General features: G+C 39.5%; 1 protein-coding gene and 1 long non-coding RNA gene across 10 annotated transcripts in view; one reads left to right on the top strand and one right to left on the bottom strand.

Annotated features, from left to right (window-relative positions):
* Positions 1-1,050, top strand: part of rab28 (RAB28, member RAS oncogene family) — a 47,865-nt gene extending 46,815 nt beyond the window's left edge. The window contains exon 10 of the transcript XR_006097317.1: positions 147-1,050. The gene's annotated coding sequence lies outside the window, so the exon portion shown is untranslated. The remainder of the gene's footprint in view (positions 1-146) is intronic.
* LOC121901576 overlaps positions 1-25,281 on the bottom strand; it is a 214,293-nt gene that overhangs the window by 60,369 nt on the left and 128,643 nt on the right. The window lies entirely within an intron of this gene.

The raw sequence follows: 25,281 nt of genomic DNA, 5'->3' as shown, positions 1-25,281 counted from the left end.
TTTGCTGTTTGAGCAACATTTTAACCTTAACATAACTTTTTATGGTTTTTTTTTTAGTTTGATTGTTTTTGGGGATGCACCATAGCTTCATCTGTAAAACCTTGTGAAACAGTCACAAACCCTTTTCTCACATTATGTATTTACAGTTGCAGCAGCATCTTTTGACACAAGAGAACAGCACAGAGTTTGTGTCCGATCCAATAGCAGCAACCCACCAGCTGTGAAAAGTGTTGCCCCGTCCAGGTCTGGCTGCGCTGCTGCTGCTGACTGACAGCAGGCTTAATATTTGATGAGGGACTCGGGGATGAACCAAAGGTTGGTCTCTCAGAGTGTGTGATGCAGGGAACACCCAAGCCCTCCGCTATTGTTATCCCCCCCCCCCCACCGACCTGCCCTGCTATTCATAGACCGGAGGATAGGGTTCTGCAGTCCCACTCAGGGTTTCACCGACAAGAGAAACACAATGAAGTCAGAATAACAAAGGTTGCTGTGGCCTTCTCATCACTATCATGTGAGCTGCTCCATAACGGGATTGCCAGAATGATGGACAGTTTAAATGGAGGAGAGGGCTTGTCTAAGTTTTCTGAGGATATTACACTCTTTATGCAGCTGCAAACTACATTGATGTAATGCACACTGCTCTCCAAAAGCAATCTTAAAATTATCTGCAAGATTTTTTTTTGCATATATTCAGTTAAATTGTGCAGTTTGATGGATTTTAACTGTATTGTATGTGCATACAACTGGGCACATTTTACTGTCTGATGAATGGAGATGATTTCATCACTATATTACACTATAGAAGAGGTCAGGTGAGTTGCGGACACGAGGACCAATGTGACCAGTTGTAAAAGACTGCAGCATTTCCTGTAAATGTTATGTATAAACTAAAATGAACAAAGCAGCAGTTTTGTCCAGAAGTCTACAGTAAACCTGTCAAGTTTATTTTCATGAATGCCATCCTGCTACATAAAGTTTTAATTTTTCTGACTGTTACACTACATTTTCTCTTACTTTTCCATTAAAAGGTTGAAAGAGTTTATTACCTCATTGAGGAGTTTTCCAGTCCTTGTTTATATCCGAGGAAGAGTTAATGATGAAGACATTCTGACCAAACCCAGGCTGTAAGACAGTTTAAAAGTGAGTTTTGTTGCTGCAGATTGAGTACTTTAAGGTTGATAAAATGTCCTGCCTGGCAAGACTGAGGAAACAACAACAGCCTTACGCCTCATAAGAATAAATCTTGTCTTTGACAAGAAATAATTACAAAACGCCCTCTGACATAATCTGAAAAAATATCAGACTCTGCCCCTCCATGTATGACTCACTGCTGGACGTAACAATTTTATGATCTCTGAAGGTTGTTGAAAGGCATTTTGAAACTGGCAACAAAAAGTACATTAATCAGCTTGAATTGAAAATTTGTACAACTTTTCTGTCATTAAGGATGTAGCCAGGATTTTTACCACGAATAAACTGTTTTGTTAATGGTAATATCCTGAGATATGGCTGTTTACTTTCAAGAAAATAACTAAACTAAAAACTAAAAATAAAAAGTAAAAAGCTTCTAAGAGGGCAAACACAGTTAGTATCCATTTATTGCAATGTTTCAGGTGAGCTGTACTTGTACAGTCAAAAAAAAAGTCAAATGCAAATAACTAAATGTAGTGTAAGTAGATGTAGTGTTTAGTTTTTGTTCAGCTTTTAAAGACTGACAGGAGTGTTATTGCATCATGTGCACTGTAAGATGTGGTTAGAAATTTGACAATGGAGATAAAGAAAACCTCTAAAATGATACTGCTTTATTTATTATTTTACTTATGAAAACAATTGATATAAAATTTGGAAAGCCGAAGCTATTTTTCCACAATTTCAAATGTAAGTGGTTTATCTACATAGTCTCACAAATACAAAGCATTTTATAGAGGAGTACCAACATATAAGAGAATGATGATAAAGGCTTTGCCGGGTTAAAGCTGAGCTAATGCGTCGAGATGGTGATGTACCTGAGCTCAAAGACTGAGATGAAATATACAGTATCATATGTCCCGCAGGTGTCTCTCTCTGGCTCAGCGGGAATCCGTGGGATTTACTGCGGGACTTAGAGGTGAACTCTCTTCATACCACCTCTGGCAGCATGCCTGAAGGAATCAACAGCTCGAGCTTTTTTAATGACTGTCAGGACATCCATGAGGGAATTTTGGCAGCTTGGAAAGAAACATTGAAACTGATCCTGCTTTTTTTTTGCCCCTTTTCTGCTCAGCTCTTAATCCATAAACCATCCCCGAACAGGCCCATCTGGCATCTGGTGGCCTCCTCACCGACTCCCTCTCCCTTCGATTCAGAGGACGGACTGCGTAGAGGCTCTGGGGGTTTTCCTCTTTGCCTGCGTTTTCGCTTTGCCATCTTTTAGCTTTTCAGGGTCTCTTTCTCTTTTCATCTCCACAGCCTTATATTCTTCCCACCTCTGCAACACTGTCATTCAAGCAAGGTTGCTAAATAATGAATTGATTTATCTACACGTAACTCCAATATTTGTAAAAGCAGAAATCCTTGAATTTCTGCAAGTTGTCGCAGTGACACGTGTATGGAAAACACATCAGAGCTGATGTTTGAGGCTACCATCTTCTTTCAATCAACAACTGCAAAACATGAACAACGCCCCGGCTGATGAACAGTGATACTATGAGATGTGCGCTTTCGTCTATGAAAAAACAAAAAGCTTAACTGATCAATCAACTGGTCTGATATGAGTTAATTGCAGACATACAGCTATTAGTAAATATATCAGCTGATTAGTAACAAGAAATTGCAGTACAGAAATGTCAAATATCTGTTTGAGGTTGTAAAGATTTTTTAATTCTACTAATACGACTAATACGACTTCCAAGAACTTGGTCGTCATTGTGATCTTTAACAATAAAAAGAAAACTATTTACAGCCCTGACTGGGAGCTGATGGAGGTGTGTTCATGACAGCTACACTGACTATGACACCAGTCAGGATTCATAAGCTGCCCACACACGCGGCAGCTCACAGCACGTCTTCAGGTGCCACTTATTTTCCTCATGAAGTTTTTTTTTTCTTCATCTTCTTCTCCCAGGAAACATGCTAGAGTCCCGCTGCTTTCTCCTCAGCGCCCTCGCAAAGCCACAACACAAACAGCAGCAGCCATATCGGGCCCCAGCTGCCGACATGTCTGCTCAGCAGCGTATTTATTTAAACCTGCCGCTGGCCCTGGCGGTCCTGCGCAGGCCTCGCCGGGGGCCTCCCCGGCTTGTTTGAGAATCCATTCACACCTGCGCATTAAATTACTGACACTAATGTTACTAGTAATGCTTGGACCAGCTCCCACTTTTGAACCCATAAACCTGCTGGAGCTGGGAAATATTGGACATGTTGGTGAGTAAAAAAAAAGTGGCATGAAGGACATATTCAGACATGATACAGGGGCTGTTTTGTCAGATAAGCACAAGTCTGTCTGTCCTGTGTTTTTATTTTCAAGCTTCACAAATGTTTGTGTCTGGCCATGTTTTTGTCACTTTGGGTGTGATTGAATAATATCAGATGATGTCATACATGCATGGGTGTTGGCAGTTTGGTTAATATGTATATTTTCATTGTCAGGGGGTGAGGATGACGTGAATATGAGGCGTTTGGATTAAAGCCCGGCGCTCTGTGCTTCCTCGCTGGGCTGACAGTAAAACAGAAGACACTGTCGCCTCGGGGTGGGGGTGGGTGACACATTGTTTGACTGTTACCTGGTTGCTAAGGACTCAATGGCTTTTGAACTTGAGAGGTGTGGAGGCATGAACACCTGCGCGGCCCCCCCTCTCAGAAAACGCCTGGATACCTTTCACCTTGTCTCACTCTGCGGCACTCAGCGAGAGGCCGAGAAGAAAAGAGGAGAGGAGCGGAGAAAGGAAAGTATCCGAGAGACGTCTCCCGTGTTGTCAGTCTGGGGTCAGAGGTCAAAGGTCGGCACAGAGGGGGTATGTCAGGTGTTAAGTGGAGCAGACAAGCCAATGGAGGGCTTGTTAAATGCTTACCTGGCGACCTGCTAACCTGCGGCCAGGTGGGAACACAAAGCACTGGGCTTTGCTACAAGATTACACAAACAGGATGGAGATCAGACGAGGCAAACCCGACACGGTGAAAGGTGTTATTAAGAACTAACAGTCGAGAACTACAGCTACAAAACGATAAGCTGATCAATAGAAAATAAGTTTTCAAGTTTTGATAACTGATTATTTGTCATTTTTTGAGAATAAAATGACAAAATTTGCAGATTCAAGCTTCTATAAACTTGATGATATTCTTCTTTTTCATGGGTAACACTTAAGTCCCCCTTTTTAGCATCCATGGGTAGTAAACATTAATAAAATACAATCAATAAATGGTTTATAACAAACTATAATGTAGCCAATATAAGGACTTTTTAAGTGTTCATTAATGCACAGCATTTATCTATAATAACTTTTCCTATGAAGACATTTTATATTATTACAGCTGTGTTTTACTATATTGTCATTTATTATGTGTTTATACACATGAAGCCTCCTGAAGCTGCTAACAACTACATTATAGGCTGTTATAAACCATTTAATAAAAGTTTATATACTGTTAATGAATGCTGAACGTGGGAGACTGAAAGTAAAGTGACTAAACATTTAATAAATAGGAAAAAGAACCAACAGATGAATGGATAATGAAAAAAATTGTTGGTTGCAACCTCGAGAACACTCGGATCAAAAAGAGATGATCTGATATGACAGTGAGAGAAATGTTTTTAACTGCAGTAAAATCATCTTAAAAATCACTTTGTGAAGGAATGAAGTTATGAAAAAATCTGATCAAATAGCTAATAATTAATCAGAGTTAAATTAATGAGCTGTGAGGTTGAACCTGTTTTGTTTATCTACATATTCATGACTTCATCATATTCATGTGATTTACAGTTATGAGATTGAAGTCTGTTTTATGTTTTATTGCTCATTATATATGATTTAAGGGTCACGCTTTTTAGTATAATGTCTTTAATTTCTGTTGAGTTTTTCTGGATGAAGGATGATAAGAAACTAGAGCAGTGTTTGAGGAAGGGACCGTTTGTGTGGCAGATTTTATTTGTAGAGCTTCGTACAGAAGACAAAGTTATTTATTTGCAATGTCATGTGAGAAGTTTTGTTCTTGTTTATGTTTGATAAATGTTTCACCACTTCAACTGTATTTGTACGCTGTGTGCTTGTATGTCCATGACACACTAACTAACTAACTAACTAACTATTCATTAAATATTCTGTTGGATTATTTTGTAAATTAAGTACTTTTTAAAAAACGTTTACGGTGCTCAAGATCCCCCAAACTACATTATTCTCGGATACAATTTTCATTTTCTAGTCCCAAATGCACAAAAATGTAATGAAATAAGTAAATAAAATAAATAGAGTGTCCTGGTAGCCTCCAGAGTTTAGGATGCTGATCATGTTACTGCAACATCGCTGCTTCAAGGCAAAGTGGGAACGTTTGCTGAATCTCTTTTCCTCATTTTCTGTGTCTCCAAACTAAAAATAAACAATACTTAACAACACATAAATAAAACAGACTCTGACGCAACAACTGTAAAAAAATATGTGACGAAGTTTGTCTTTCATATGATATTTGATATAAGTTTCCCTGTACATGATGACCTCTGAGCAGCGTGCGTTTAAATCACAAAGGAATTACATTTAAAGGTTAAACGTGGCAGTGTCTCGCTAATCCGCAGCGTCAGTGACATGCGATCATCTGAGCAAACAGTCTGGGTCCAATTTAATTAGAATGCAGATTACCACAGCGTGATACTGGTCATACAATGTCCTGTACTGGGAAGGTTGATAACTGAGAATCCGGCTTCGGCCGATGAAAAGGCTTATTTGCTTGTGTGTCTCTCTAAGCTGAGGGACAAAGTGAGACAACGTTAATGATGATCTGTGACAGGCGGCTGAGGGGTGAGGGGGGTGAGGGGGGTGAGGTAGGTGAGGGAGGAAGGGGGGGGATCCTCTCCAGTGAGGTGAGCATTGTGTGGAGTTGGCAGTGAGCTCCGTCCAGTTGTTTATTATTTATTGATGCCTATTCACGGTGTCTATTGTGCTGTTGGCACAGCGTGGAAACACACGTCTAAAGTGAGAAGACAACACTTCAGTCCGAGACACAAAGACTTCATGTCAACCTGGGAACAAAACTTTTACACTCAAGAAAAGAGAAACTGTATTTTTGTTTGTAATCGAAAACAAAAATATACCAAATTAATCCAGATAAAGTAGATCTGTAAATACAGATTTGTTTGGATTACGCAGTGCAGCAACTCAACAAACCAGCTGGTTCAGTTTCTTAAAAACACTTTTGACGACAACACCTGGTTCAAATAATATGTGCCAAAAGTCGTGCATACTTTATTTTGTCAAGTCTGCAGGTACCAGACTGGCAGGTTTTCAACATGAGACAATACAACCTACACCTGAACACTGAGGATAATCCCAAGAAAACCTTTGTACTGTCAAGTTTATATTCATATTCTGTAGCAAACTAATAATGTGAAACACTATTTTCCCAACTGCATCTAAATCTAATTATGGATGCAGCAACTTTTTGTGGTTTGTTTTTAGAAATATGAGGAAATATGAGTATTGGAGAACGTGCAGCATAATACAATTACTCTGCTCTAAAAACTGTATAAGAATGTTTAGCTTTTGTTAATACTGTGCCAGAGAGATGATGATTTCACATCTGTGGTTTATTGATGATGCTATAGTTGGTAGTTAAAAAAAAATCGGAGGCAGGGCTTCGAAGGTTGCTCAATGGCTCATGAAGCCAAAAAAGCCACTTCCTGCTGTGAAGAAATTACCCAGATGTTTCTCACGCTTACTGATTGTTGCATGTGCATCAGAGACTTCCACTGGCCGAGCCGGCTAACTTCTGGTTTAGCCCTCCGCTAACTTGAATGGGGATAAAATAATTCAATTGTGCGGCTCTTGTTATTGGACCGAATGGCTCAAATTCTGAGGGTTATGCTAAAAACATTTATCCACCATTTTACAGTGGCTCCTTTTCCCATGATTGTGTGTGGGGGAAAATATTTTTTGGGCCCAGTGGCATCACATGATGGACATGGAAGTTGTAATTACACGGTTTGGCCACTACGTCAAATTGGCTTCAAAGCCTGGCGCACCTCCTGGGGGCTTGCACCCAACCCGCCTCCTCCTAAGAAGGAAAATTGTCATCTTATATAGACGTCATTGGTCTCATAATGACACGGATGGGTTTACATTGTAGTTAGTTGAAAGCCTGGTGCGTCTCATACAGACACTAAAGGGCAGCTTGTGCATCAGTATTTGATGCTCTGGGAATGAGGCTGTTGTCATATGCAGCTTGTATCTGGCTAATTCCATATAAGCCACAAAATTAATATACAATAAAAAACATATACAATACATTAATAAAAATAGAGCAACAGTTACATAAATTAAAAGACTAAATAAAGGTTTTGATATGTTCATGACCACCAGTTAGTTTCTCGCGGTTACGCAGCCCTTCAATAATGTTGTATTTATATTTAGTGTGGAGCTCAAACAATTAGTTGATTAATCAATGAGTCGATTGACAGAAACTGCTATATTTTGCAATCATTGATACTCATTTAAAAGCATTTTTCAAGCAAATATTCTCTGGTTCCAGCTTCTCACTTTGCTGCTTTTCTGCCACTTATGTGACGTTACTTGAACATCTTCAGGTTTTGGGTTGTTAGTGATATGAGGAGAAAGACTTTGGTTTTAGGATGTTGTATTTTTAAACAATTTTTCTGACATTTTATTGACCAAATGATTAATCAAAAAAAATAATCAATAATTAAAATAACTGTTATTTGCAGCCATATTGCAGGACTATTAGGCTGCTTTGTATTCTACAAGTATTTACCATCTGCACACCTCATATATTTGTCACATACAGTATAAAATAATCACTATGGAAACACTGTTCTCTCATTCATATGATTTGAAAACTCTCCTGTTGTAGCGAGCTTCAGGTGAGTCGCAGGTCATCTGGTTCAGATTTGATATGTTTGGTGTGTCCCGTTTCCCTAAATGTTACCAACCGTCTAATCCATACTCAGGGGGGTTTTTTTGCTAAGTGAGCAGCTATTGTTCGTGTGATTGTGGCCCCGCTCTTTAAGTTCTTCAAACCAGGAAATGTTTAAACGGGGCTAATTAGCCGATATTCCCTGCAGTGCGTGGCTCTGGCAGTTCTTCTCTGTGGCTGATCTGACAGGAGTCGTGCCCTCTGGGGTCCTGCGTATCAATTATGGGGCCTTTCACAGTTCGCCGTTTTGGAAACATTAGACAAGCTCAATCCCAGGTTTGCCCTTCAGTGCTTTGTGCATGACTTTGGCTTTGAAATCAGGCAAACAGTTGAGTCGTCTTTAGGAGGGTATTAGACTTAAAGGTGATGTTTTTTTTTTTTTTTACACCGACAACAACAGAAGTAGCTTTTCATGAGAATGCAATGGATGATGGGAAAGAAGAAGTCCTAATGCAGGTTTGTGTTGAACGGAGAAGCTGTGCAGAGATGGTACCAGCTACCAACCCACTCTACACACACACACACACACACACACACATACACACACACATACACACACACACAATTCCCCACAGACACTGCTACACTCTGCTGCCTGTCCTCTGTAAACACAGCTCCCCCTGGCTGTTTTTCACTTCACTGTAGAAACAGAAGTCTGTAGTCGGTTTTAAATCAATCCACTGTCAAACTGCTGGTCAGTTCAAAGTAATGAAAAGTTGTAAAAGTTGTAATTAAAGTGACTCTTTACTGAAAACATTTAACAGCAGGCAGATTTACATGTTCTGACCTTTGGAATAACGTCTGATCAGGTGAACTACGAGTAGAAATTAAGACTAATAACTGATGTTGGTGGAAACTTTGGGGCACATGATGGATAGTAAATTCAAAATGTATCGTCTTTCCTCCCCAAAATAAAAATCAATACATTTTAAAGTTTAAATCATATTTTTCTCTAAAAGACGCCATTTTGTACAATTTAAAGTTTTGCAGATAACATTTTGATACTTTTACTTCAGTGCAATTTTAAATGCAGGACTTTTAATTGTAATGGAGTATTATCTTTGTTTACTTTTAGGGAGGGATTGTAATACTTCTTCTACCAAACAATTGAAGTTTTGTGAACAGTTGAAATGTAACCTTGATAAAAGCATCATATCTGCAATTATTTAAAGCTGCTTGCAGCCCGATGATACATGCACCATTTGAAAGAACCTCAGGACTTTTACTACTTTACTTAGAAGTGTGATTTTACAGAAATACTGTCTAAAACAATCAATTATTTCCATATTTTAAGTGCAACTTTCTTGGCAGGGTGCCTTTGTTAATTCCACATCTCTCCCTGCTCATTTCCTTTTAGCTCTCTGCTATCAACTCTCTAATATATATTTGTTGTTTTCCAGTCTTGCAGTAAAACTTGAGAAACTTTTGGAGTGAAATGAAACCAGCACTGGTGTGAACACGACAAAGCACCGGTTATTTTTTTGCATGAAAAAAGACTTTGTGCTGGAGTTTTTCCCAATTTTAATTTGTCCTTGTGAAAAAAAAAAAGTGTGCCTCAAATTATCCAAAATGTAAGATAAACAAGAGTCAGACATGTGTCACCTTTTTACCAATTATCATTAATAAGAGTCGTATTTTGAGGGAAAGGCTCGAACAAAAACACTCGGCGCTGTTCCTCAGTGATGAAATTAAGTTGTCATTGGAGCGTCTGCCTAAATCCTGCACGCTTACGGGAAAAAAAAGACCATTCTGAGTTCAGAGTGCCATGTAACATTCAATTACAATTTAACAGACGGGTCTCTATTAGTCGGTGTCCATTTCAGGGTTGGAGGCAAGAGGTCGCGACCCGCTCCTCTGTAAATCTCGGGCAGGTGCTTATGTTAGACACGGTTTTTAAAAAATGCAAAAAATACAAAACACACCTGGCCGACACAATCTCCACATCATCCTTTTACTGCAGTTTGTCCGTCACACAAAAACACACGCGCACTTACACACACACACACACACTGGAGTGGAAATTCAAGCTGACAGTCAACATCTCAAATAAATATATTTCTCCGTCTTTTTGTTTTAAGATATTAAAGTAATTTCTATAATTGTTTGAAACAAGTCCACTTTTCCTAATTCCCATCTGTGTCCTTGACAACGGGGTCAACGCCGAGCCCTCTCCTGGCAGCTGCGCCAGATGGTGAAGAGAGAAAGGAGAGGTGAAAGAAAGAAATAGAGTGGAGGGGAAAAAAAAGAGAGACGAGAGAAGACCTCTGTCAATGTCAAATAGAGAATTAGAGTTATTTCCCTGCCTTTTGAGTTGGCTTTACCTGTCCACTGCCCCCAAAATGACAAGCCGATACCCTCGAGCAATAAAAGTCAGCAGCGGTGGGGGTGAAGGGCTGGAAAAAAAATCCCTACCTGTTCAAAAAATTGTTTGAACTCCTAATTGTGCAGAGCCTTTGGCAAATCAGGGGGTGTTAGGAAGGAGGCCTTGTCCAAACAGAGAAGAATAAGACAACTATCTCCGCCAGCTTTGCAAGAACAGGAGTCAAGACAAATACAGGTGATAAAGAGATTGATGAAAGATCAACAGAGGGAGACGCTTGTTGCCTTTAGACGTGAGCAGTTCTAGTTTGACCTGCGATGATGCTAAACAATACAAGCTTTAGGTCAAAGAAAAATATGTGGCACTCACAAGGTTGTGTGTTTGTATGTACAAAAAATACTTTCAAACAAGCGGGAAGCTTTTGTCTGAACAGCTGCATTTACAAAGTGAATTCTCTGTTTAAACACATGTATCACTAAAGTTGGTAGAAAGTATCTGAGTACAATCACTCATGTTGTGTAGTTAAGTAGAATTTTGTACTTGTACTTTACTCAAGTATTATAGAGGGAAATGTCCTTTTTTTTCTCCAAACCATTTATTTAATCCGTCTTCTACAAATTAAGGTGATATGATACTAAATAACTGCTGTAGTCAAGTCTATATTGGGCTTTTAAAATTACACTTTGATGATAATGTTTCTGTACTTTTACTTAAGTACAGCTTTAAATACAGGACTTGTAATGAAGTATTTTTACTGTGTGATTCTGCTAGTTTTTACCTGATTACTGTCATGTTATGGCACACCTCTGCATTGACTTAGCACAAGCAAACTTTTGTTGGATTGCCTGTTATATTATTATGTATAATTATTTTAAAAATGTATAAAAAAAAATGTATCTGTATTAATAGTATATCTACAATTCTACAAATCTACACACAGACAAAAATCACTGCAGCATTTGAAAGAATATTAATGGCCTCGAACTGTTATTGTGATTTACACAAAACAAAGTTAGTTCAACGATGAAAACCTTGAATATATGAGACAACTACTTTCTAGTTTCTAGTGTTTTCACAGGACTGAACCTGAGCAAAACAATATAGTTTATCACATTTTTCTATCTACTAATGAAGCAGTGAGCCTTGAATTTGTTTGTGTGATTCTCTGATGGACACGTCTTTGTGTCAGAACACAAAATGTTTTGCCTTTTGATCGAGTTTAATCTCTATATTTATGTATAAAGCTAATAACTCATGAGACACTGTTCTCTAAACATTTATTAACCATGAACTGAATTCATTTTAAAAAGGAACAAAACGTTTTTGAGGACAGAGCAGACAGAAGCCAAACCCAGTTCTCCTGTGTGACGCTACGCTGACCGCTACGGTGACGGCAGTGGAAATATTCTCAGCACAAATCCTCCTCTGTAATGTGTTAAATGTGCCCAATATTGAATTAATCACTATATTTGGAATACATTCTGCTAAATATTACAGTAAATAGTGTTCAGACTGTCAAATGGCGCTTTGCTGTGTCAGGCTGAGTGCAATTCTGAATAATTACTGTTGATTATTTTGGCCGTTGTAAAGTCTGACCTAGAAATGTTCCTAAAAAGAAACATCATTTTAACCCCTAAATGTGTAAATCATTTAGTAAATACAAGACAATATACAAAAACATGGCATAACAAGACAATACAGGAGAGCACACAGCAGCCACCGAACAGTATTGAGGCACTTATTCATGACTTAAAAAGAAAAATGATGTTTGAGCTTCGATTTAAAAGCAATCAAAGTGAAACATAGTTTTGTTTTAGGAAACTAATCTTCATTTTGTTCTCTTCTGTCGTAACTGCACCGGCTGAACGTGGTATGGTCATCGTAAAGCAGGAACCTTCATAGGCAGCACTTGGGGACTTTACAAGAAAGGGGATGATAATGGTGTAAGTAGGTGTCAGAAAATATTCCATAAATAAACAGTGTGTGGCTAACTCGAAACATTCCCCACACACACTCACGCTCGTTAAAATAAGGCTCTTAAAACAACACTGAGGCTGCTTGAGTAGGCCCACAGGCGAAGCAAACCAGAATAGCTCGCCCTCTCTCCTGTGACAAAGCACTTGAAAGGTAACATAATAGGGGCAAGCTCGCAGAGATAGAGCAGACTACACAGTCGTCCCCCGTAAGACGTTTTTTCAGCCACTCTCTCTGTCAGCGTCCTCTCACCCAATTGCTGCTCAGCGCTACAAGAATTAAATCTGGTTCTTATCTCGCTGAAAGTCAAATGTAACCAAACAAGTGCAGGGAAAAAAGTGGGCACCCGTCTGCACGTGTTCAATCCCAATAGAAGCATGAAAAATAAGCAGGCGGCGGACTGACGACATCCTGAGCTCCACTGGGGACTCCTGAAAGGTCTAACCACTCCTGCTGGGGCTTCAGTGTCAAACTTAGGAAGAGGAGCGTCAAGAAATGGTTTAGCTTTCTTGTAGTTGGTCTGAATTTAACCAGGCCAATGAAAAGAAACTGGCACAAAGTACACTGAGATTTTCCTTTATGTGAGAGCCAACATCTTTAATTTAATGCATTCGGATTAAGGATTTTGCATGCTATACATTAGTATAATGTATTATTTACTTGCATGTCTTTGTCAGTTTGAAATTACAAAAAACTACGTTGACGTTAGCTGCTGTCACTGTAAAAAAAGAAATACATGAAAATGAAGATGAAGGGTGTAAAATGAAACTGGTGAAGACTATTTTCACATTTTTATTTGCACTTTGATACTGAATTAATAAACGTGTTGTTGCACAATGAAACTGCAAAAGAAGATATTGTGAAATCAAATGAAGGCTATGTATGTTCTTGATGAGACTGGAGTTATTCTACATTTTTCTTGTTGTCAACAAATCTCATTAAAAAGAATTTATCCTTGGTATTATTCCTCTGTGTCGTAGAGCTCCGTTGTTGTCCAAAAACTAATAAAACACATCAGTGAGTCACACTGTTTCACTGTGTAACATGTTCCCTCATTACTGGGAACACAGTATGGTTTATTTTGAGTTGATCCCACAAACACAGTCCTGCTGCCATAAATACTTACTAGGGCATCATATGTGTATTAATCCGCAGCTGAAAATAGTCCCCAACAAATGCACTATTTACTCATGTTTGAGAAATATTTGCTTAAAACTACAGTGCCCAGCTGTTTTAAGAAATTACTGAGCCTTTTTTAAAATGGAAATGATATACTTGTGACCAGCATTTAAAGATTTATGTCTTCTAGGAACTAATGGGTTTGGGGCTGAGTGCTACAGACATGTCGGGGAAGTCAGAAAGTATTGAGAGATGGACTAACACACTGTTGGTTTTGGCCTTTTCAAGGGATTTGCTGACAATGAGAAAAATTTATAAGCCTGGTTCTTTAAGTATTCAGAGTTTTGACAGATTTTAGCACAAAGAAAACAAAAATGGTTTCTGATATTTTAAACTGCACCAATTGTGTGCAGACGAAACAACACCTCAACAACCGGCACCTGTAATGTACATGTATTAATACATTAAGGGCTGTGACTAATGACTATTTTCATTATCAATCAATGTGCCAAATAATTTCTCAAATAAGTGATTAATTGTTTGGTCAATTAAAGACCTGAAAGTAGTGAGAAAAACACAAGGTGACGTCTTCTAATTGCTTCTTTTGCCCCACCAACAACCAAACTTAAACCCAAAGATATTAGACTCAGTATGAAACCTTTAGTTTCCGTTTTTCTCTTTTTTTGTCTTTCTCTCACACAAACACATACAAGCATCAACGCTGCGACCTGTCATACTCATATTACCAACACGATTGTACCGTTCACCCCAGAACAACTCATAGGAGCCTTTTTCTAATATGCCGCCTCTATTGGCAGCTTTCAAAAACTGTTGAAAAATATTTATGTTTGATGATGTGACAATGCTGTGGTTACAGTTCGGTTAAGTTTAAGTTAAGTTTAGGTTTAGCCACTTGGTTAGGGTTAGGGGAAAGATCACGGTTTGGGTTAAAATGATCACTTGAAACATGGTGTGGGTTAAATCTACTACTTCCTTAAAGTTAAGAAACCTTCGTCATCATGGCAACAGTAAACACAACGACAATCATAGTTACGGTTTTTAAAAAACTGTCCCGACTTGCGGTTGGAAACACAAGCGAACAGCAGTCTCGTAAAGCTAAGTATACTTTTTGCCATCTATCTATACAGCCGTCCACCCAACCCGCCGCCTCCAAATATGGAAATTTGTTACCTTATATAGATGTCATCATAATTACTACAGCCGCTAGATGGCGGCTGTCACTCAAACACATCTATAGGTTGTTTTTGACTCCTGAATTTATGACCTATACTGTCGTTTTTCTTGGGAGGACGGGCTGTCCATTACAGACGCAATCAGCCTCCTCAGCAGCTGGCAAGAGTCTCCTCCATTCATCACTACATCTCTTCTACTTGTGGACCTTTCCCTATTATTAGTGTTAATACAAGGCCAGAGGACATGGAGGGAAACAGGCCTGGCAGCGCTTAAAAAGCCCAAATGTCAGACTATGACATGCTGCCAGCTGCCGGCGGCTTTGATATGCCGGGGCTGGATGATGCTTATTTGATCGTTTCATTAGAAAATTTGGTCTAGGTGTCAAAGAGGTTCCCTATGTCTGTGCTGCAGCTATTAGACTCAATTATAGCTGCCAGAAAGAGGGAGAACTGAGCTGGCTCTGTGCGCCGCATTCAGAGTGGCCTTAAAGAGCCACTGAGAGAGTCACAGAAATTGCTATTCATAACACTTAATGGCTTATGAATTAAGTTTTCCTTCTAATTATTCATAATCACACATGCGTACTCAAAAAAAAAAAAAAAAAAAAAAAGGTAATTACATATTTGACTTCGGGAACTTCAGCTGTGGACTTGGGTGGAAAATCTAAACTTTGATAGCATCTACAAATAATCACACACATGGTTTAATACTTACGATTAGAGCTGAAACAATTAGTCGATTAACTGATTACATCGGTGATTGAGGGTCGGAAGAAAAACGTTAGCGGTCGCGAGATGAAAACGACAGAATGTGTTCTACTATTTTTACTTTTGAATTACTGTGAATTTTACTTCTAAAACTTGTTAGAAAAGAAAAAAATCCAAGAAGGAAAATGACTCTTAGACACGTCAATGTTGACGTGTTACATATGACTACTAGCTGTGACCAGTTCAACCATGATGAGGGCTCGCAAGTAGCTCCAGTTTGTGCCTTTAATGTATTACCATTACAGCATCTGGCTTTCCAAAAAAATATATACCCAGCAATCTTTGACAGACTCAAGTCATTTAACATCAATAATCACTGTTCTAAAGGTATTAAAGACTCACAATCAACTGGATAAAAAACAGCTGAACCAAAACAAGGAATTTTAACTCGTTTCTCAAGTTGTGACTCTATTTTCTATCCAGGTAGCCAGAAATGACAAATGTCAAAACATTATATTGTAAGAAAATATAAAATACTGGAAAGACACATCAATATCTCTCCAGCTACCATCTTGTTTGGATTAGTAAACAGAGACACAACTTGGGAAATCTTTTAAAAACCATCCATCGTTGTTTCGATGATTGTTAGAAAGAATCTGAGGTTTCTGTTTTGTGTTGTTAAACGATTTTCTGGGTTTTTCAAAAGTCTTTGGTTGTTTATTTTTCAGAAAATCTGTGAATTGAATGTAATGGTTATACATTAAACAAACAAAGGTTGGTCCACAAGTAGATATTGTTTTGTTTTAAGTTGTCACAAGTCAACAGTTGGGAAACGGCTGGAGGACGTGATCTAGAGAAAATGAATCAGCAACTATTCTGATTCTCCATTAACTGTTCCAGTAAGTTCAAGCAAAAAGTGGCTGAAATCTTCTGAATCCAACATCTCAAATATTTTGATGCTTTTCTTTGTCATATATGATCATAAACTGAATATCTGACTGCAGGTCAGATAAAACAAGCAATGTGAATACGTCACCTTGAGCTCTGGATCATTATAACGGTCGTTATTTACAATTTTCTAATACTTTGCTCAAAGAAATTACTTGGGAAAATACGCTGCAGTCCTATTTATGATTTATTACAAATAAGCATCAATGCAGGATAATATACATGATAATATACAGCGTTGCATGTAGTACAAAGAAATGTTGGATAATTTCTCTGCTGAGTTTACACTATTTACGATCTGTGCGCCCCTGAGGAATAACAGTCGGGGCCATATTACCATTTCAAATGTCAATTTTCAAAATTGCCTGTATGACGTATGCGCACATACATGCAGATCCTCTTTTTATTTTTTTGGAACCACTTACAGATTAGATGTAATAGACGTGCCGGGAAATGTGCAGCTGAAGGAATGTCAACCATATGTTCAAAAATAAATAGACCTGTGAGAATTGAAACAAGCACTCATAAGGTTAATCAAACCTAATTTCTTCATGGTTTCTCTGCTTTGGTCCGCCACAGCATTTTCCCTGTCATTTTATTATTCGAGATTTCTTTCTGAGCAACAGTAATCCAGGCATAACTAGGCGCTGCCACACTAAATTAGCTGCAAACAGATGTAGAACAGAGTGAGAGTGTGCATTTCTCACCTTTTGCAACACTTTAAAAAAAAAAAAAAAGGCTGCATACCAGCAACGCATGGGGAAATTAACTAATTAAAAAGTAGAGGGGCGGCGGATTGGACTGGCCTGAATTTACACAAAATACTTTTCTCCTTATGCTGTGTTTCTGTGGTCGGTGTGGTGCCGGCGGAAAGACTCTGATGTGATTAACTGAGTGGTCAGAACAAAAGAAATGAAAGGTTAAGAGGAGAAGAAGAAGTGAGGTCTGAACCTTTTCCTCTCACTTTTTTTTTTTTTTTTGCTGCACTCGGGGTGGCGTCTCCGGTGTGGCATGGATCCAGACTGAAGGAGTGTTAAACCTCTCAGGCTGCGGGGGGAAGAAATGACAGGACTCCCTCAAGCTCCCCTCTGTTCTTCTAATGGACTCCTCCGTCGACATGGCGGGGTTAGAAACATCATAAGTTCATATTCCCCACATGAGACTTTTTTTTTTTTTTTTTTTGCCTTCCTCCCATTTAGCGGTGTTGCCTTTCAGATTCCTCAATGGCTCCATCTCTTTTACCCAAAGAATCAGAGTCCTATCAGTGAAATCAAAGGCGATTACACAGCTCACTAGTCATTTAGGATCTCTGTGGCTGTGGTAAGTATGTAATGCAGGCCGCAGCCCCAAAGTCTCTGTTTATTCAGTGAAAGTGCTCTGTAATTTATTTAAAATAATCTATTTTAACAAATAAAGAGGTCATTGAGTGAGTGCATTGCTGCAGGCGCACATTTAAATACCTCTTTAAGAGTCTGACTGGCTGACAGACTGCCGAGCTGGCTGGACCCAGAGGACGCAGAGGCAGGCCTCCTGCTCTGAACAAAGTGATTCACCAAAACCTGAAGAGCAACATCACATGGATAGCGAGGGAGCACTTGCCCTCTGTTGATCTCCGAGCACTGATCAGCACCATGAGCCTCTTTTTCCTCTTCTTATTGAGATGTTTGATTCGGATCCAGAGGGCTTGTTTGAAGAGGGGGTGGGCTCGGGCCCTCGTGGATGTTTGGGGGGCTGGAGTAAATATGACGGATGGGATTACAAGGAAACCCTCTCAGCAATTTTGAAGGGCTTGAAATAGAGCTGGTTTTTCCTGCATACCAGTACATCTCCCCACTTGCTCTCTGTGGTGGCTTCAGTAGCTCAGGTGCACTGTATCTACGTTATGTCTGCCTGTCTGATGGGATCTGACTGCACCACAGAGTTGGACGCATCAAAGGAAGTCAAAGAGAGGGGGCCAGTCCAACTGTAAGAGGCCCAGTTATATAAATGGAGCCAAAGTACTTTGCTTTATTTGGACTTGTTTGGGCTTATTTGTTTGTACACCACACAGCTTCATACTTGGCGAGATGGAGGGCACAGTTTTTCCCCCCACTTTAAATACCTACAGTATGCAAGTTGTTGATGCTGGGTTATAAAACAACTTATTTCCATCATTAAATCTTATACATTATGGTTTTCTGTTATTTTATACAACAATAGTTTCATCAAAGACTCCATTAAACTTCTTCTTTCAATTTAGAAAAGTTTTTCCCTGCCATCTTTTGGCAAATACATCCTGGACTGTAAATGTAGCACACTGGCTGACTTACCCACCAATGAATCACATGCATTCAGTAGACGTGTGAGGTTCAAGGGCTAACAAAGTGGCTAATTTTTGAGCATATATATACACTGAGGGGGGAACGAAGAAGACTGACATTTCACCAAACTTCTCTACAAAAACATCAGCGGACCATGACTGGCATCTGGTGCAATAAGTGGTTGGTGTGTAGCGAGCCTCTTCTGTTCTGGCCAAAGAAAACCCGGTTTAGTGTAACCACCGTTTCCTAGAGCAGCCCGAAGTCGAGAGGAGAAGCACGAGAAGGGGTTCGACGTTTCGCAAGATGTTGTCATTCCAGTGTAAAGCTTTGTCCTGATGTACCTCATCTCTTTGTGAAAAGTAAGGATTATCAGCACTTGCATAAACACAACTTTATTTTCCCGGGGCTCCATTCATTGTCACTCATTTTCCGCTATCTGCGAGTTCATCCTCTCCTGATCCTGACAGATAAGGTCTGTCTTACCTTCTGAACAGTGAATAGCTCCGTCTGTATTGGCTGACATTGTGGTTTGGGTCAGTGAGTCAGGGTTAGGCTGATGGATTACTTTACTAATGATTTTGGCCTGAGAGTGAGCTTGTTTTAAAAGGCAGACATTCGGCGAGTCAGTTTGAGTTTCATACGATGTTATGGATTGGTGGAGTTGTGTGTAGAGCTCTTCTTCAACGGCCAAAATCGACGCTTGATTATTTAATGTTCTTGTTTTACAAACCGGGCTTAATCTGCAGAGCAAAGAAACAAGAAATTCAATCGGCACGGCTAATTTTAAGGACTTAGAGCAGGTTAGATTTTCTTTTCACAAACAAAACCTGCAGGCTGAATGGAAGGTGTTTTCACCGTAACATAATATACTGATTCACATTTGAGATGTTTGCATGTACTGTACCACCAGCGGAAGATGTCCTCCATGATTGAGCCCACCCAGACTGCAGTGTTGTGAAGGAGCGTGCCCCTTACCTCCCACTGGGGGCAACAAGGTCCTGTGTCCACATTTCAAGCAGGCCTGTCACTCACAGTAGGGGAGAAAGGGTTCTGTCTTGGGGTCAACACTTATGTTCTCCAGCTAAGAAAGCAAGGCTGGCTCTCAGAGGACAGGCAGCAGTTCAACACAGCATGCTTTGTGTTGCATCTACACAGGCGAGAGTGGAGGAGCTTAGAGATGAGCAGAGGAGACGTGGAAACTGACAGCGAAGAGAGTGAAAGGGATTCTGTAACTCTGTGGTAAAAGCATTGTGAGATCCAGGAAAGTGGTTGTGCACAGATCCCATCCTCTGTTTATATACTGAATATAACACATTCGGTAAGAGAAAAAGTATTCACACATTGGATTATTGTTCCCAAAAGTTTATTGGACTGAAAAAGGCGACGTTTTGACCCTACCAGATGCCAGTGAGGTCAAAACGTTGCTTTTTTCAGTCCAGAAAGGTTTGGAAAAACCGTAGCAATGTTTAATAATTATTTGGCAGTTTTTGTTCAAACCTAATATCGTATGTCATTATGATTATGTCAACATCCTGTAAAAAATATAAAATAAAATTACAACAAACAAACTTTTTTTCAAGTTATCTTTTGAAAGCTGCATCTGGGTCCACTTTGTAAAAGGCTTTAAAGTTGCAACTAATGGATTTATTAACTTAATAAAACATTTATTACAATTTGTATATTGTAAGGTTGTGAATGATCTCTTCAGCTGGTAAATATCCACCTTCAACATCACTTGCTTTGTCTTTTTATTTAGTTTCAGACCACGAGGCCTTCTGGAAAAGAGCCGCAGAGCATCCTGATCAAAATCCATTTATTAATAACTAATTAACTCTTAATTGACAAACTTGATGGATCATTATAGTTGAATAATACTTAAACCTGCATTAAGTGATTTTTGTGGCCACTTGACAGAAGCACAACATGGTGAACATGTTAGAAAACAGTTGCTGAATACTTATGAAAGTCTACTATTCATGTTCCCAGCTCTGTTTTTATCTCCATCAACTCTTTAGAAAAATATCACTTTAGCAGCTAAAAGCTCCACTATGTTCACCAGCTAGTCACTAATAATTTGGTGCTAGACAGATAGTCTATCAGGGGGTTTATTAGTGCTTTTTCATTGAAAACAGCTTCCTACTGTTACTGGAAATGGGGGATGATGAGAGCAGTGAGTGACCCAAAACAGTTAAGTTGTAAAACTGTTGGCCGTAAAATCAAAACAATGACCTGAAAGTCACTTTAGAACTGAGGGGAACTGCAGAGTTGGTTTATTAATGAACTATAGCGCATTAATAAATGATTTATTAACCATTTACCAAACCATTAGTGCCAGTTTATAAACCTGTTATAAAGTGTTTGCATTTGATCATTTCAGGCAGGTTGCATCTCTTCTCTGCACTTGAGTTCATGACGTCATCTTTGTTTTAACAAAGGGCAACCAAAGTGTCTGGTGCCAATTTGTTCATCTTTGAACCTCTAATTGAGTTAGCCAGGATTAGCATGCATAACAGTCCTTATATGAGTCTGAGAGAGATAAAAGAAGAGAGGGGGAAAGTGAAAGACGGAGAGCAGCAGATCGACATGTTTAGGCCGGTGTCACCTCTTAATGTAATTTGGCACATGGTGCTATGTGCTTCTTCTGGTGTAGAGTTTCTTTTAAGTGGCTAATGCCTGCGGTGGGTGAGCACCCACGGGGGACAAGAGAGGTCAGTGTTTTGGGTGGAACGTGTGGAGAAGGTGTGGGGGATCTTCCTGTCATTCACCGCTCATTCCTCTGAGCCCCGGCGACCTTTGACCTCGCGCAGACAAGCCACCAACCTCAACCTCATCATCATCTGAGCAGAAGAGCAGTGCTGTGTAGGAAAATGCTCACCTTTAATATGTTGTTGGATTTTACTTCCTGTCCTACAAGGTGAAATGGAGTGAGACTGTTTACAAAAACACGAAAAAAAAAAAACAAAAGCAGCTGATGCCTTTCAAGTTGATATCAAAAATATCTGCATTAGGACAGGTTGCAATGAGAGTTACTGCATTTTAAAAACATTTTAGGACAAGATACATTATAACTTGTTAAACTGGATATTTTTGTTTTCTATGTGTCCAGCAATATTTGTGTCTCTTTTCCGGAGGTGAAGGTTTCACGTCACTCTGACAGACGGTTCACATTAGTCATCCGAGGTACGCAGGAAAGGTTAAGATAATGTCCAAAGTGGAAAAAATTGAGCTGTTAACTTCAGACTGATCCTAAGCAGGACAGCCAGTTATTGGTCACCTGGGGCGTCCGGTGGCTGCCACTCAGAGACTCTTTGCACCAAACTTTCCATCTCATTTATTCCTGCTCTCCTTCTTCTTTTGCATGGCTGAGTACAGATGTAGTGGGAGCCTTCAATCAGCTTCATGATGACACAACCTCTCCATTTTCATGCTCCTCATTCTCTGTCCAATGTGCCACCACACACACCCACACGTACACACACAAACATACACACATGCACACACACACACACACACACACTTAAACGCACTTTGCCCAACTGGCAGACATCTGTTGATAATTATTGCCCAGTCTCAGCAGAGAACTTGTGATATTTAATATTTCCTCACCACTTGAACAAATAAGCTATAATAACTGCAAGGTACTTGACCACAGGAGTAGAGGAGATGTGCAGCATGAAAGGAACTGTGTGCACGTTGGTTGAATCTGCGTTGTTAAACTTTCCATAGTATTTTACTCTCCACATATATATTGAAAAAAAAAAAAAAAAACAACTTGAAAACCAACCACCCACCAACCTCTCCTATACCCCCAAACCACAAAAACTCAAACAGTGAACAAACATTATAAATCACTGCTTAAAAGAAGATATAAATAGTTATAAATACTCACAAACAGCACTCACACATACTGTACACGCGCTCGCATACACACACTTAAAGTTGATGCGCTGTGGAGGTGTTGCAGAGCTGCAGAGCATCAAGAGACATTCACAAAACACTCATTAACTTCCTTTACAAAGCCGCCTTTGTGACCTGCCAGACCCTTGGCTACTCTCCCCTGCTCTCTCTCTCTCTAACACACACACACACACAAACACAACACACACACACACAACACACACATACACACACGCACACGGATAGTTTCTAGCCCAATAAGAAACACTAAATGGGATTAAAGTTTAAAGTGTTGCAGCTACCTGGATGTTTTTTTTTTTTCAGGTAGACTCACTTGGAATATGAAGGGCTCCATGCAGCCTTTTAAAGAAAAGAAATAAACTACTTTTATAGCAAATATACTAACTAATGTTATGTTTGACCTGTGCCCAGACCCACCACATAGAAACATGAAAATACTTCGACATATTATTTCGAAGTCATTTCTACATTATTAAATTGGTTTCTGTGGAGACAGTTGATGGAAAATAACAAAGACTTGGATTCTCACCTCGGCCCTCAGAGATAACTTTGTCCCCAGAAGAAACTGAATGTGTTACTTTTTTTATTCCCTCATAAATTACGTATTACACTAATCTAATACAAAGTGCACTCTCAGTGCGGTGTTCTTTTTGCAGCGGATGACAAAGAAAACAATATCACAGTCCAGGCTGACTTTAAATAAAGCAATAAAGAGAAAAAGAACAATTAGCACCCCGAGGTGCTTAAAATATGTTCAAGTCATCGTATGAGCTCTGCGTCTTAAGATGTCCGAGCCAAGTTTCAACACTCAGCCTATTGTAATGTGACAAAAGATGAATAAATCACAGCCAGTGTATAGCTGAATGAGGCAGCTCATTAAGGATATTTATATATATTTTTATAACATGGGTCTAATTTTTGTTTTAGTTTTATTACATTTTTGTAGTTGCAGTACTAAAGTCAAAGCTAAGATTTGGGAATTCAGCAACATTGCTACAACAAAGTCGAACAGAGCAAAAAACACAAGTAGTCAGACAACCATTCAGGTCGTAAAGAAGCCGACAGATGAACCAACCAATCAAAACCAGTGAGTCACTCTGTGGACTTCTGTCTCTTTATCACACAGAGAACAGTTACGGTGATGTTACTGTTCTCCATCATTTCATCTTCTAGCTGTGAGTTTATTGAAAAACTGTCAGATCATCTTAGAACTTCTGTTTCTGTCCCCGTCTGACTTATTTCAAGCGATGATGCTGCACTCCGAGATCTCAGCACTAAAACCTGAAGAGAACGACATGAAGCTGAAACAATTAGTCAATTAAATGATTAGATTGACAGGAAATAACAGAAAATACAACTATTTTTCTAATCAATTAATCAATTAAGTCATTTTTAGTTGCGCTACAGCGACATGTTTCCACTGATGGTTCTGTTGGTCTGTCTGTCCACCACTTTGATCCAAACTGAAATATCTCAACAGCTATTGGACAGATCGCCATGAAGTTCTGTGCACACATTCATGTCTTGTAATAACTTCGATGATCTCCTGACTTCTAATCTAGCCTCATCAACTGGTCATATTTTTAATCTGTGTTTATGTCTGACAAATACCTGCAAAACTAATGACATTCATATCACTGTAAACTGTACTCTGGTGCTAATTAACAAGATAAACTAAGATGTTAACTTGGTAAACATCAGCATTGTCATTGTGAGCGTTTAGCATGCTGACGTTAGCATTCAGCTCAAACCACCGCTGTGCTTACGAACAGTCTCTGCATAGAAAAAATACCCTAAAAAATCAAGCTTCTCAGGTATTTGCAGGTTTTCTTAGTTTTATAAGATGGTTAATACATATTTGGGGGTTTTGGACTGATGAAGAGATTTGAAGACGCCACTTTGGGTTCTGGATGTCCAAACAATCGATTCTACAACAAAATATTCATCAGAGAAATCTATAACGAAAGGAATTGTTAGTCACAGCCTTCATACATGTTTTTATTATTGATAGGAATAATGGAGAGAACTACAAAAATAAGACCTATGTTAATAAATTGTAATAAAACCATCCTTTAAAGATGAAATTGTTTTGTTTAACTACATCTGAATCAGCAAATTCTCCCGCAGCAGCAGCGTGACAAAGCTGCTTCTTCACAGTAATGAATTCACCACCAGGCGCTCCTTCCTGCCTGCCCTCAGATCAAAGCAAGCAACCTGCTCAGGTTTCATCAGCCAGGAGGACCAGCGGAGGCAGCATGGCTTGTTTCGCTTCCAGCAGATGAGTGGAGAGGAGGCTTGGGGAAGAGGTCAGCCGCACACCGGGGACTCCCTGACAGCAGCTTTGCCAAAGACCACCAAGGCGATCTGTAGCTGAAATGACAAGCCGCATTCTTATCCTCGCTCCCTCGGGGCGCCGCAGAAACAGAGAGGGTGCCGGGTGAAAGAGGATGGCGGTGGCATGTTTCGCTTTGCAGCTTGTTCCGTATGTCTGTGTGAAGGTGTGCAGTGATATCTTCATGCTCTCCGCCATTTACATTCAATACACCCACTGTACTGAAATGAGCTGAAGAGAGCTTGGCGTCGGAGCGCTAAATATTCTATAAAGGCATACTTGTTACATACAACTTCAGGAAAACTGCAGCAGAGTCAAGAGACTCAAGATGTAGGGAAACAAGCTCCATGATGG

The sequence above is a fragment of the Thunnus maccoyii genome, chromosome 8 (assembly GCF_910596095.1).
Source record: "Thunnus maccoyii chromosome 8, fThuMac1.1, whole genome shotgun sequence".
Lineage (NCBI taxonomy): Eukaryota > Metazoa > Chordata > Actinopteri > Scombriformes > Scombridae > Thunnus > Thunnus maccoyii.
The sequence above is the reverse complement of the archived record's forward strand: the minus strand, read 5'-3'. Positions and strand labels throughout refer to the sequence as shown.